Here is a 14030-nt window from a genome sequence, read left to right as displayed (position 1 = left end):
TGTGCTTTGTCCGACATTCATAAAATTACAACAGGAGATACTCATAAGGGTCTTCTCTCATTGTGTAAAGTTTCATGGGTGTACACCTGACGGTGCCTGCGCAAGCCACCACCAAACAGGAAGTGGTTGATTGCGTTGCAGTCAGATAATTAAAAATTCATAAAAAATCAGCCGTTTATATCACGAGGCTGAGATTTCAGAATGAGAGGCCTCTTACATATCTCCAACTTAGATACACAGCACTTGCATGGGTGAACAAGAAACGGCTCAATAGCGCCACCTACCATGTTTGTTTTTGAGAGCCCCGCCATGTTCTTTAACATACAAGCTTGATATTTACAGGACATGTTCATCAGATGGAAACCTACAAAAAAGTCTCTTGGGACCAAGCTGTCAGTCGCACAGGAAGTCTGCTATATTGATGTCAATATGTCAGTTTTGCTCTATTTTGGTCCTTTGCAGGCCTCGTTCTAGAACGAACTCCTCCTAGAGATTTTTGAACAATGACTCCAAACTTTGGTTTTGTAAACTAAACACATGTCCGATCTTAAATTGCGAAGCTTTTAAGTTTTTACGGTTGTTTGTGACCGTGGCGGCGCGTCAAAATTTGAGGTCGTTTCGAAATCACGCCATGAAAAGAAAAATGGCCATTACTCAGCCATAAATAATCTAATCTGATCCAAATTTGTTGTGCATGATTGTAGTCTGACTTTGAACACATCTGCAGTGGAAAAATCCGAAACAGGTGTAGCGCCACCTGTTGGCAACAGGAAATGACATGTTTTACTTGGAGCATCACTGCTCCAAGTAGGATGAGCAAACACACCTCAAAATGACGTCCACCAGTTGAAAAACCATTGAAGTTTACTCTGATGAAAAACAAATCTTTCAACGCGGGGGTGTGGTCGTGACAGAGCGGCGAAGTTGGGTATCTCGCCATGCACAAATGTTCCTCTCACGTTCACATTCCTTGTCTGATCTCACTGAAATTAAATAGATTTGATGAAACTTCCATTCTGAACCCATGGATATGACAATTTTGGACGAGCTATATATGTTCATAAATGATCATGAAGCATGATCATATAATCAAGCTTCATAGGAAATCAGCCGTTTGTCTCAGGAAGCTGAGATTTCAGAATTAGATGCGTCTTACAAAGCTCCACGTTTGAAAAGCAGCACTATACGTACGAGAAACATTTAACCACCTTAATCACCCTATTGTGCTGAAAGCAAATTTTTGGACATTTTGACTCAAGCAAATATTTTTATCATAACATCTGTTTAGTTTATCAGCACCAAAATAAAAAAATATTTACATTTATAAAATGAACTGGTCAACTCTAGGATTTTATTTATTCAATCTTACATCCTCAAGCTTTTCATCAGTCTCCCCTGCTGCAGGAGTGGAGTTAGCCCCCCCCCCGGCTGTGTGCTCACATGTAAATTAGCCAGGAGTGGCAGACAGAAAGTAGAACAGTTAGAAAGCCTAGTTCAACACTAAAATACAGCAATTTCCTTTGTTTTGTTTGTCTTTTATACATCCTTAGCACTAATCATTGCTTTTTTATTCATCCAAAATACAATTAACTTTATATTTTATCTTTTTTTTTTTTTACAAACAAAATATATGAATGTGCTCCAAAACAAAACCCAGTCTCAGTACACTCCTACAGATGTAACATCAGACAGTAAATGTCTCTTTTATGCTTTTTTAATCAATGCTGCAACTTCTTTTCATTTCCTTTATATACATCCAAAGAAATTAAACTACAACGACAAAAAACACAACATATAGCAAATGTCTCTAAGAAGATTGTGTATATACATTATGTACCACCTTTAAACACCAAATAAATAACAAATCTTTCTAATACAATCACAAAAAATGGAACACAAAATGTAAAACCCAAATTAGAAATTGCAATTTTAAAAAGATACATTTTTCAGCAGCTTTTCAAAATCAATCACATATTTTACTCTTCTGTGGATGAAACAAAGAAGTCCAGAGCAATGTAACCACTTCTCCAAAGTCTCTGTCACCTTCAGTTTTACACAAAGTCCGTGAAAATCCACCATACATTGGTCACATGTATTCAGAGACCTGCTAAAAGTCCACAATTGTAAAAGCTCTTATATAGACAACTGTTTGTTTGCTTGGAGCTCTAAATATAAAAAAATGCTTTTCTATCACCTAGACACAGATGGAGAACCATATCAACTGGATTAGTAACAGGGAAACATGTTTAGGTTTAAACTTACATCAATAGACAACATGAAGCTGTTCATCACATTTTTGACCTAAACATGTAAACACATCCTTGGCTCTGCGGTTAGGAAATGGTACTTGGGAATCTCTTCATACCAGGAGCCAGCCTGGCCATTGGAACATCACCACAGTGCCCATCCAGACTGGGACAGCAACGGGGTCCACTTCACAGCCGTGAGGCTGCTGTGTTTAACTCCAGCTGTCCCAGCAAGGGAGACAACTGCAGCAACATCCACTGACCAAGCTGGAAAGCCCTGGCAGAAAAGATCCCCACAAGAAAAACACTGGCTCAGGCAGGCTGGTCAATAAAAAAATATAGTTTTACCAATGTCTTGCAGCTCGCAGATCAAGTGGTTTAGTTTTCCAGTAATGTCAGTCAAGAATACAAGTTCAGATTCACCATATTCAGCAGATATCTCCACCAATAGCACCTTAAAAATCCTGTTCTGTTTTGCTTTGCAGCTGAGATTTTTTATGATTTTCACAATAGGAGTCATTATATGTCCAGAGCCAATCGCTTCTGCACATAAGGCCTACTGGTGAAAGAAGCAGCAGTAATGCAGACATTTTGGAAAGTCTTGGTCAGCTTTACAGTGAGTGATGAAACCTGTTTGTCGGTCAATCATAGCAGGAGCCCCGTCTGCAGGTATGGCTACCAGCTTTTCTAATGGTACCTTTTTCTGCACAAAAACTCCTTCACCGTGTTATACATTTCAACTCCTCTTGTAATTGTCTGTTAGGGCAGATGTGTCAGGAATTCTTCTCTTGTGGAAACCAAAAGCTATGCTGAACTGTTGCCGTCCACAGACTCATCACACTGGACGTTAACCACCTGCACTTTGAAAGATCCCGGTCCAGCTAATTGGCCAAGTTATCAGACATAGCTGACACTCATCTAGACATTGTAGTGAAAATTGAATGAGTTCTATTGTTCTCATCCTTAGGGACAGTGATAGCAATTATCATCATTGCTTGTTTCTTAATCTGATAAAAACCTTCTTCTACTTGATGAGAAAATGAGCAGGTCTAAACGAGGCTTAGATTTAAGAATTTTTTTCATGCTATATGCAAAAGTCTTTGTCCTTTAAGGCAACAGATTATAGTCCCCCCCCCCCCCCCCCCACAGGCTGCTGTCATATTAACATTAGCTTGGAGCTCCAGAATGGACAAGAAAAAACGACGAGAATGGCTCGAGCAGGGCGTTGCTCACGGGGCGGTCGCTCGTGCCAGGCGGTGGCACGTGCTCGGGCCCGCTAAATGCTACTTGTAGCTTTAATTATATATTTTATATTTATTTGAATGTTTTGTAATGAATGTAGCCTATTTTTAATCAATTGGTATTTTAAATTATTTCAATTTCTCACTCAACTACAAAAACCATCAGGACACACGTCCCATAATGCATTGTTTTGTAGTCATAGGGCAGCTTTCAGTCAGTTCAGTACTAAATTTCCAGCTGCCTTCGGTAGGTTGGGGCCTTGCTGCTCCCGCCCCTTTCTCCTGATATTTTTGTGATGATTGACAGGTAATGTTGGAGCAAAAACAAAAATATATGTCACACACCAGATGATCTGAACAGCGTTGCATCCACCTGGGTGATCTCAAACACGCTTTATTGTGCGTCTTGGCTGCACTTATTTGGTGTCACCAAGATAAATTTCCATCAGTTTTTGAGCCTCTCTCTGATCTCAGGTATCTGTTTCGATTCTTCTGATATCCAGTGAACATCGCCCGTTCTTTTACAGTTTACCTTCTTGTTGCATCTTCAAAAGTGCAGATTAAAATGTGACACTGAATTTGAAACAGCACATTGTAATTTCTGCATCTATTATTAAAGTATTTATTCATAATACAGTGGAAATTAGTAGATTTGGTTAGCATGTTGATTTACGGTATGCGCCCCTAAATTTTCTGGTTGTGCCCCTAAAATTTTCATTTGGGGGCCACTGTGCTCCTAGTGAAAAAAGTTAGTCTGGAGCCCTGAGTAATTATATTAGTTAAAGTAATTTTTTTGAAATTACTTAAATATATGTTTGTGTAAAACTTGTAATTTGCTCCTTTCTTGTTGAGATGACATGTTCAGTTAACTCTTTTTATGAATCCAAAATTCATGTTCCAATTTTGGGTCAATAAAATAATTATCATTCTGTGGCTTTTTCCCAACCACTTTGTCCATAACAGCAAACACATCAGATAAAAGCAGAAATATGTTTGCAAAAATGAAGTTCATGGTGCACAATTCAGCATTAAGCTTCAGAGGTTTTTCATGGGTTTACTCAAACAGGTTTTTGTTTTTTTTTAAAGATACATTTCTCCTCTTTAAGACATAATACTTAATTAACTGCAGTCTAAACTAGGAACTAAAGGTTTCCCCAAAAGCATGCACCCCCATTATCAGGAAGTCATAAAATATCAGCTACATCCCATCTGGCATGATCTACCTGTGATTGGTTAACTTCCGAACTCAGTGATCTTTGCTGCAATGTTGAAATGGAAAACAGCAGCACAAGTTTTCTAAAGGATGTCGACTTAAAAACACTAATCTTTAAAAGGAAGTAGTGTGAATTCTAATTTAGTCACATCAGATGTATAGTAACTATAAAAAGAACTGAGTCAAAGGTGAAAAATTGTACATACAATGACAAACTAAATCCAAAAAGGTTTTATTTTAGTTCTGTCAGTATGGTGGTTTATACAAATAAACAATTTACCATATTGTTCTTGATGGTACAGTATAATCCTGCTTCTACTCATTTGTGTTAGATTTTGGTTTAGTTTCAGGATTTAGAAACAACAATCACATTTTCTTGGGTCATTTATGGTTCCTCAGTTATCAAGTGTTTGCCAGTAAATCGTCTATATTTGTTCCCCCTACGTCAAGATGATGTAGACTAGGAACTAGTTCTAAGAAAGTCCCTCTCTTTTGGCTAAGGTGTAGCTCCATCCATCTTCTCTTTCAAGCAGAAACAAGCAGATGTGATTGACAGAAGTCGCTTTGGTCAGCCCCTCACACTGCTCCCTTTGATTTACCAGAAACCTACCAGTTTTTCTTTCTCTGGAAAATATTTTCCTAAAGATGCAGAAGGGGCGAACTAGCGAACTAGCAATGTCTGAACAGAAATAAACAGATCTGGTCTACACAGGCAATCTTCACAAATCATGTCTGTCATTCAGCATTTTAACCACAAGACACATGGATTCAAGCTGTGCCAATTACGATCAACTAGCAAGATGGAACTCAATGATTGCAATCCCATGAATGTGCAATGGTGCTGTAAAACAAGCCTCTGAGACCGTTAAAATGCTCAACAGGCCACATTACAGCGCTGCTGCAACCCCCAGTAATGTCTGGTTGTTTGAGGGGACACGCACCGCAGCGCCTTACCCACCCAGAGCTTGACGGCATGACCTACCTCCTCTGGTTTTGACGTTTCATTTAAATATAGTATGTAATGACACAGTGTCAAGGCATAGATGCTATTATGGCCTTCTGACAAAGCAGAGGTCATCCTGGCCACCCCACCCAAAAGGAGGGGCCACAGCACATCAACGTTCAAGTCAGTTTTCACACAGATCAAAACGACGTTGTACAGATGCATGAAGGGCAGAAGGGAAATGATAAAAGCCTTCAGTTGATTAGTGGCATTCTGGTTTGACTGTTGTGTCCCACATGATGCAAAACTGGAGGTAACAAGGAGTCATGCTGACATTGTAACAGCCAGCCAGCCACATCTTCAAAATGATCAGAAACAGAAAGAAAGTTATTGGCTTTGAGACAATCCTACAAAACTTTAAGCCTTTGAAAGTTCAGATATTGATAGGGTGTGCATGTGTGGCAGATGGGTTCTGTTCATTTTCAAACTTACTTGATGCACTCAAGTTCCATCACGATCTTTCCAAATAGATTTTTTTGCGAGACTTCAGCATAAATACATGCATCCAACTGTTTTTATTCTGTAGGAAACTAGGGTTTCAAAATACCCTACACGCCATTTCAAAATCCCTTTTTCTGTTCAAATTAAAAGCATTTGTGTTTAATTAGTCCAACTTTAAAAACCCCACTTAGTGTCACAAGGAAAGCTGTTAATTTTTTAGTCACTTTGAAGTAGGCCTCACCTTCCACCACTTAGCATTTGAGACTTCAAATAAAAGCAAAGACCACGCGGCAGGAGGCCACCTGGTCCTTCTTATGTCTAAACTGTTAATGTTTTATTTCCAGGTTGATTCTCTTCTACCGCAACCCAAAGACTGAGTAGATACAGCAAACGTTGACCACATCAGGTCATTGGAAGGAAATGGGGAAATGGTCTAAAACTGCAATACATAGTCTTTTAAAGTGTGGATGCCATGCTTTGAACAACTTTGTCAAATAAAAAAGCCCTTTAAACGCTGATTCTATTGATACCAATAGTTCGCGTCGAAAAAAATCCGAAGCATATGAATAATAGACATCTTTCGAAGGAATCAGAGATTTGGATCTGCCGCTAGAGCGCAGGCTGGAAGTGAACCCGATATGACCTGTGACGTCATGAAAGGCGTTGATTTTCGCAGTTCCGCTTCGGACAGCATGTAAACAAAACAGGTAGTCTTCGTTTCTCTCGTGTTTAAATCTGTTAATCATCAACATGCCAAGTCGTTGTGTGGCAGCTGGATGTAGCAATACATCTACTGAAAGTGTATCTGTGTATAAAATTCCCAAACAAGAAACGCTGCTGAAAAGGGGAAAGTTCAAGAAGGTGGACGGCGAAGGATTTTTCCCTCCAGATCTGCAGGAGAGAAGTCTGCGTTTTCGAAGGGACAAAAACCGGGACACAAACGAAGAATTTTGAACGGAGAGTTGGGAGGAGGATCTTGGCTTCTGAGTCGAGGAAAGGCGGGTGAGCTGGAAGCGAGCGAGCCGTTTTCTGGGTCGGAGAGGACGGCGCTGGAGTCGGGAGCGGAGGCTGCTAAGCTAGTGTGCATCACGATGGATCACATTGAGGCGAAGTAGTCGTGTTTTCTGTTGTCCTTGGATCCAACTGGAGTATTTCAACGCACTCAATGTTTTGCAAGAGAAGCAACAGGCCTGCAACGTTTTTTTTCTTTTGCTTTTGAGGTGCCGGTACCGTGAGTAAACTGAACTGTGTGTGTGTGAGCGCGCGCGCGCACGAGAAAAGGTTTCAAACTGGTTCAAACAGGTAAAACTGTTAATGTTCCACAGTTGTTAATGGTATACAGTGACTTTGTTAACTAAAGAGTAGTACCATCTGGGAAACTTTTATTTTGTGACATTTATTTTGTAAATTGGGTTGAAAACCAGTGTTTACCTTTGTTTAGATTAGGCCAAAAGGGGACATTTTGAGTATATTTTAGGGTAAGTGGAGTAATTTAATTTTATACATTTTTTAGACTTACTGGAGTCTAGCCGAATCTTCATGCTGGCTATCGTCATCGGCATGATCACTAGACCTACTACTTTCTGCTATATCCTCCTCACTTTCGCAAAAGGGTTCGAATCGATACGGTTGCAAAAGTGACTCATCATCATGATAATCTCCGCAACTTTCCTCTTCATCTTTCTGTTCATCTGATGATAAATCGCTAATAGAGACGGTAGCATCACTCTGTGCTTCGCTATCGGTGCTAGCCATGTTATCTTCCTTGTCTTCCTTTCGTTACGTCACAAACAGGGCGGCGCGAATTCGGCGGAATGCGTGAAGCCGGCGGCCGTCCTCGTTGTTTATATTGCGTTTTTCGCTATTTATTCTTTTTCGAAAAATATTAAAAACAATCGCAACATGAAATAGAAACTATTTACTATATTTTGGCTTATTAAAATAGGCCATGTCACCCACACTTTAAGCAGCAGCTTCCAAATGTTCATAATTCGTTGAGGGCAGTTTTAGTAAACCCTTGAGGAACAGTGTGGCAGCATCATCATCTGTGGGACCGTCCTGTGTCGTCATGTGCATAAGAGGGTTTGTGTCAAACAGAAATCTGAGGCTGCTTTTCACTCCAGCAACATTAGTTACACCAGTTTAACTTTGAACGTCCGAAGATTTTCATTTAATCAATTACACAACAGCTGTTTGCTGCATTTTGACATGCATAGATTGGTTGAACAAACCTTCATAACAAGGATTAATGTGGCTTCAGTGACTTGGAATGATGCATGGCTTTCGATAAATCCCATTTGACTTCCTAAATAAAGTGCATGTTTAGACATTAAAAATGTGCCTTTATAAATGAAAGCAACCTGGAGAAAAGCTGATATCGTAGTGAACGTCTCCAACAGGCAACTATTTACGTCTTAGGACTATTAGTGATGAAATCCAGAATAGACAGCCCTCTGCCATCAAAATCCTTTTTTTGGTGGCAGTTTTATCACCTTTTTTTGGTTTATATCTAAGACCAAAAAATGACAGGCTTTGCGTTGAAATGTTTTATGTTGTAATTGACAATATAACATTTTCTGTTGCATTTTCGCCCATAGGACAACTGCCTGCATAGTTCTGGAGTCTGCTGTATGTTACAGTACAATTCTTCTGTAAGCAGGAAAAAAGTGCAGCGCTTAAAGGCCCGTACACACCGGGACGAATATTCCCCAGGCGTTATTCGCCAGCGTTTTTCGCCTCGTTTTTTGTGTTCACACCCAGGCGATTTTCGCTGACGATGAGCCGAGCGAACATGCAATTTCATTCCCTGACATTAGATGGCGCTTAATGTAAACAGAAATACTCCTGTACACAAGGTGGTGCTGCGCAACTTCACGCTTCTTAAACTCGCTTTTCACTCAGAAGAAGAGAGCAAGTATTTACGTGCTTTTCAGAATCATACAAAGAAAACATGAATATTTCAAGCACCAGTAGCTCCAACTGGTGTTTGAAATGGTGGTTCGGGGATATTTTAGAATGTCCATCATTATTTCTTCGCGGCAGTGTAGACGCTACTCGGCGTCTATCTTCTTCGCTGGTATGTGTGTTCAGCAAGGCAGTTTGTGTTTGAGCGCCCCCAAAGTTGTGTTTTACTGTAACTTCAGAAGCTCCAGACACGTGTGCAAAAGCGCCATTCTCATTGGTCGTATAGTTTTCGACGCGGCGCGTCAAACCAAAAAAACGAACACGAGGCGTTTTTTAAAAAGTGGCGCTTTGACGCGTGGCGTTTTCTCGCATCGGTGTGCACACTCACATTGGTGCCTTTTGTTTAGTCACGAGGCAATAAACGTCGGCGAATATCGCTGCGCGAAATTCGTCCCGGTGTGTACAGGCCTTTAGAATGGAGCAAAAGCTGTTCGCTGAGGTTAAAAGCACTGTGACACAGAGAAAACGCTTTCTTTTTACTTTTTATTTCACATTTAAAATTCCACATGTTGGGAAATGCTATTTTGGTTGATATGTAATTATTCAAGTCTTCTTTGCCATTTGTGCCGTTTTCGGGAGGAGTGGGATTCCTCCACAAAGATCTGATTTTAAACTGGCACAAAAAATGCAAGGGAGCTATGACATCACCAAGGATGCACATCATTTATACTCTAAGAAGGACTATAAGCGAAGACCAAAGATATTTATCAAGATTTGTTAGGTCCACCCATGGATTCATCTAGCTGCTAATTTTTATGCACACACTTAAATATTTAAAATCAAAACAGATGATCTGTAATAAAAATAAAAAAATTGATTAGAATATTTTTGTCCTCTACAACAGTGTTTTTCAACCAGTGTGCTGCGGCACACTAGTGTGCCGTGGGTGATGGTCAGATGTGCCGTGGGAAATTGCCCTCATTAACTGATCTAAAAACATTTCCCATCTCCAGGAAAACAGCTCTGTGTTCATCCAAACAGGCCCTGATAAAACACTGAGTAGTTAGTAATATAAAAGATCATTAAATACTTTTTTTCTTTGTGTTTATTTGATTAAATTAAAGAAATTTTGAAAAGAATGACGGTACCGCGATTTAGCCGTAGCGCCGGCCGTTTTTGGAAAAGTCCCGCCCCTTTAACTGTCTCCACCAATCATTCTTGGAGTCTTAATCACACGTCATCAGTCTGACCAATCAGAAGTGGTTTAAGTCTTCGCTTCCTTGTTCTGATTCTGCTCATAGTCTCTCAGTTCCAACAAAAATACCAGCTAAAGCTCGTCTTTAGCGGTGTAGCTTTCCACAGAATCCGGTGTCAGACCGTGGAACAAGTGAACAAAACAATGAAGCTCAGAGAAGAGAGTCTGTCTGTGATCGGCTATTTGCACTACATCTCCCATGATGCATTGGGTTAAAGTGACAGCGTCTCAGCGCACATTGAGTCTTCCTTTGACGTCTTGAAACCACAACAAACACACATCAAACAGTTTTTAAATCTTCTAACTTAACTTTTATTACATCTTTTAGAAAAAAAACAAAAAACAGCTGCAGCTTCCAGCTTTTTCTGCCACAGTTATCACAAAAATGCACGTGAGATTGCGGAGGGGCTGTAGATCGATACAGACTATGAGTTTCTCCTTTTTTTTTTGAATGCTGGTGTGCCGCGGGATTTTTGACAAGGTTAAATTGTGCCGTGGCTCCAAATAGGTTGAAAAACACTGCACTAATGAAGACCCCAACCAAATATAGGATCAACTTTGCATCCTCATTTTTGTTCATTTGTAGTTATAGTACATGGTAACTGTACAAACACTGCATAGCATTCACAACATTCATCAAAATGTGTTTTAAGTGAATAAGGATTTAAGACACTCTGTCAGCCAGTTCCAGTTTTTCTACCACATTGTTTATGTGCAAGAAGCCCAGCTTTGTCGCAAGTTGTTTCAGCCCAACATTTGAAAAATTAAAATGAGAAATAAAAAAAAGGAGATAAATCTTTTTGCAGCCATCAAAAATGGTCACGCTAGTTTAAGAAGACAAAGGCAAGTATTAACTTAAACCAGTTGGTTCAGCCAAGACGACACAGGAGTGACGCTGATCATACCATTTCTTTTTATGATTCTCACGTGGTTTTTACTTTTGTGTATTAGATTGTTGAATTTTTCTGTACATATTTTGCTTTTATTGAAGGGTTTTTTGTGTGTGGCAGTGCTGCAGACAACATGAAAAGTGCTATGAAAATAAAAATGGATTTGATTTGCAAACACAGCTGTACAGGTGGAGGAGCAGCAAGAGACCCCACCGGGTGCCACTCTAATAAATCAACAGTTGGATTAAATCAAAGTTACAATTTTCACAGATTGACCAGAACAGGACAATTTTAGAAAAGAAAAAAAAAAGTTTCTGCAACTGCATCTCATAGATGATAGAAACTGTTGTTTTTTTAATTACATGTCATGAAACCGCTGCTTGTTCCTCCCCTGTGTCAACAACCACAGTTTCTTCACTGTTCTGGTGCTCAGCTTCAACTTCAGCGGGTCACACTGAGCATGTCTAAATGCATTTTGCTACTGCCAGTGCATTTAAGCAGAATGCTGGCATGTCAGGGGCTGGATGCACAGTAAGTATTGAATTATTTTAATTACATTTTTTCATTACTCCATAAAAGCCTTTTTGAATCTTTTTTTTACAGCAGGCAGAAATGTTAAAAATGATTTTAAATGGATTGATATTTCACTTTTACATGGTTCAAAGTAAAACTAAACAGCTGTATCTGTTGTGTGAAATTGTGTTGTGTATAGATCATTTCTTCTTGTCTTGCCAGAATGAGTGACACCACACAACCTTAAAGTAAAAGTACAACAAATTTGAAGTCCCAAACCAAGTGGTTCAAACAAGTGTGCTCATTTTATTTCCTTACAAACCTCTGTTTATATTAGTACAGTGAAATCCATGTCATGTCAAACTAAATAAAGGGTGAACAAGTTTAGAAACCTTCAAAAAGTAACAGCACTGATGGGTAAAAAGTCACAAATTCAACCAAAAAGGAGGAGAATCATTTACCAAGAGAAATGTGTTAAAACTAACAGTTACGCCATTTGTACAGTTGATAATGTTGTTTCTCCATTTCAAAAGAACAAGGCGCTTTTATTCGCACAACCAGTGATCGTCTTTCATATCGAGGATGCAGAGAGCATGGAGGCCATCTGGATGCTGCTCTCTGATCAGACGGTCAACAGTGTCTTTTTCTGGCTGCTCTCCACTGGCTGGATGATCAAGGTGGAAAAAGAGAAGAGTGCGTGGACTTCAGTAAGAGCAGAAGTTGGCTCTGCAACAGGAGAGATGGCCCACTGAGTGAATAGCTTGGCAGTGAATGGCAGATAAGGAAAAGCTAAGTTCGCTGGAGATGGAGCAATGATGATGACTGATGACACATGTTGGATTCAATGAAGTATCTAATAAATGCCTCTTTCTCTAACTGAGCCAATCTTATAAAATGCTATAATTCAAGCTGACAGCAAAAATTAAAAAAGAATTGTCTGGAAAAAGTCTGGCCTTCTGACTGTTATTCAGCACTTCAGCCGACAATAAAAGGCACGTCTGCTCAGAGTATTAAATGTGAAACATCAGTTTACACAATTCGGTGGGCACATCCACAGCATGCACTCCCTGCAAAGACCTGCACCGGGTGGTCTAATTACAAGTTAGCATGGTCTGAATGCAGGTGTGAATGCCTCCAAAACAGATGCTGCTGCAGAATCCGGACAAACCTCTCCTCTTTCACAAGTTGGAGGTGGTGCTCTGTCTGCAGAGCTCTTCCATGCATTCCTCGCTGCCCTGCACACACTGCAATGATTAGCAGCACATGTCAACATTTTCACTCGAGCTTTTCACTGCCGTCATAAACTGGAGATAAGACAGACAGTTTGCTCTGCTCTGCTCTGCCTAAAACAACTGCAGCTCCACTGCTACTTAAGTCTTTTTAAATGCACAAACCATTTCCCTCTCATGGAAATGTCACCTGTGAAGTCATGCATAAAAAAAAATAAGTAAAATGCATTTTCTACAGACCATAAGAGGAGCTGATGAGTATTGATTTGATTACAGGCTTTGAAAAATAAATTGTTTAATCAATTGAAGCAAACAAACCATGACAATCTCTTTTTCTGTTGTTCTGACTGCTTATCTTGAGTTTTTGGTACCCCCAAAGCCAGCTTTGATACAGTGGCTGGTTATTGTCTGCTCTAAAACTGTCAGAGTCATAATTCTGACTGATGAAGATCTGGTTTCTGCTGTACAGAAAGTTCACCCTTCATCTGTAAGCAGGAAACCAGATTGCAGCTTCATTTTAAATGAGCCTAGAAACATCTGCAAACTCAAAGCCAAGTTTCATGCAAGGTCATTAAAGGTAGGCCACAAAAAACAAAGTGGATCTCCAAAATAGACAAAACTGCAACAATAATACCTCCTCACTGTCGAGGAGAGGTTTCAGTCTTTGACATTAATGCAGTCTGTATACAGGACAATATGGACAACTGTTCAGGGAAGAAAACCAAATGCAAACAGTCACACACTCTGGCCTCAAGGACTAACAAGGCCTCCAAGACAACCTCCCACTGCTGCACTGCTTTTATAATGTATGCTCTTGAACTAGAACGTGTGGAAAACATCATGATCACATTCTAGTCCTCTTTTTGTCATTTTTACAGTAGGTGGGTCACACCAGTAAATGTGGAGATTCGATGAACACTTTTCTGATCCCTGGGAAGCTGTGGTACAGCGTCTTTTTTACGGTCTGTCATTAAGCTTTAACCAAGGTTCACCATCTCGAAAACACTTTCCGACAAACCTGGCACCAGTTTTTGTTCAGGGTTGAGCTAAGCACCTGGTTTTTTATTTCCCATCAAGTTTGCTTGTGTCTTTTAG

General features: G+C 39.9%; 1 protein-coding gene across 3 annotated transcripts in view; it reads right to left on the bottom strand.

The window, feature by feature from the left end:
* Positions 1–14030, bottom strand: part of bckdhb (branched chain keto acid dehydrogenase E1 subunit beta) — a 137494-nt gene that overhangs the window by 61464 nt on the left and 62000 nt on the right. Inside the window, exon 11 of one of the 3 annotated variants that reach the window (XM_078932965.1) lies at positions 11990–12950. The exons of 1 other annotated variant lie outside the window; for it this stretch is intronic. The gene's annotated coding sequence lies outside the window, so the exon portion shown is untranslated. Of the gene's footprint in view, positions 1–11989; positions 12951–14030 lie in introns of those variants that run through there. One more of the 3 variants, XM_004086627.4, reaches the window with a different exon arrangement.

Source organism: Oryzias latipes, chromosome 16 (assembly GCF_053564925.1).
Source record: "Oryzias latipes strain Hd-rR chromosome 16, Olatipes_Hd-rR_3.1".
Taxonomy (NCBI): domain Eukaryota; kingdom Metazoa; phylum Chordata; class Actinopteri; order Beloniformes; family Adrianichthyidae; genus Oryzias; species Oryzias latipes.
This window is presented reverse-complemented; position numbering and strand designations above follow the sequence as displayed.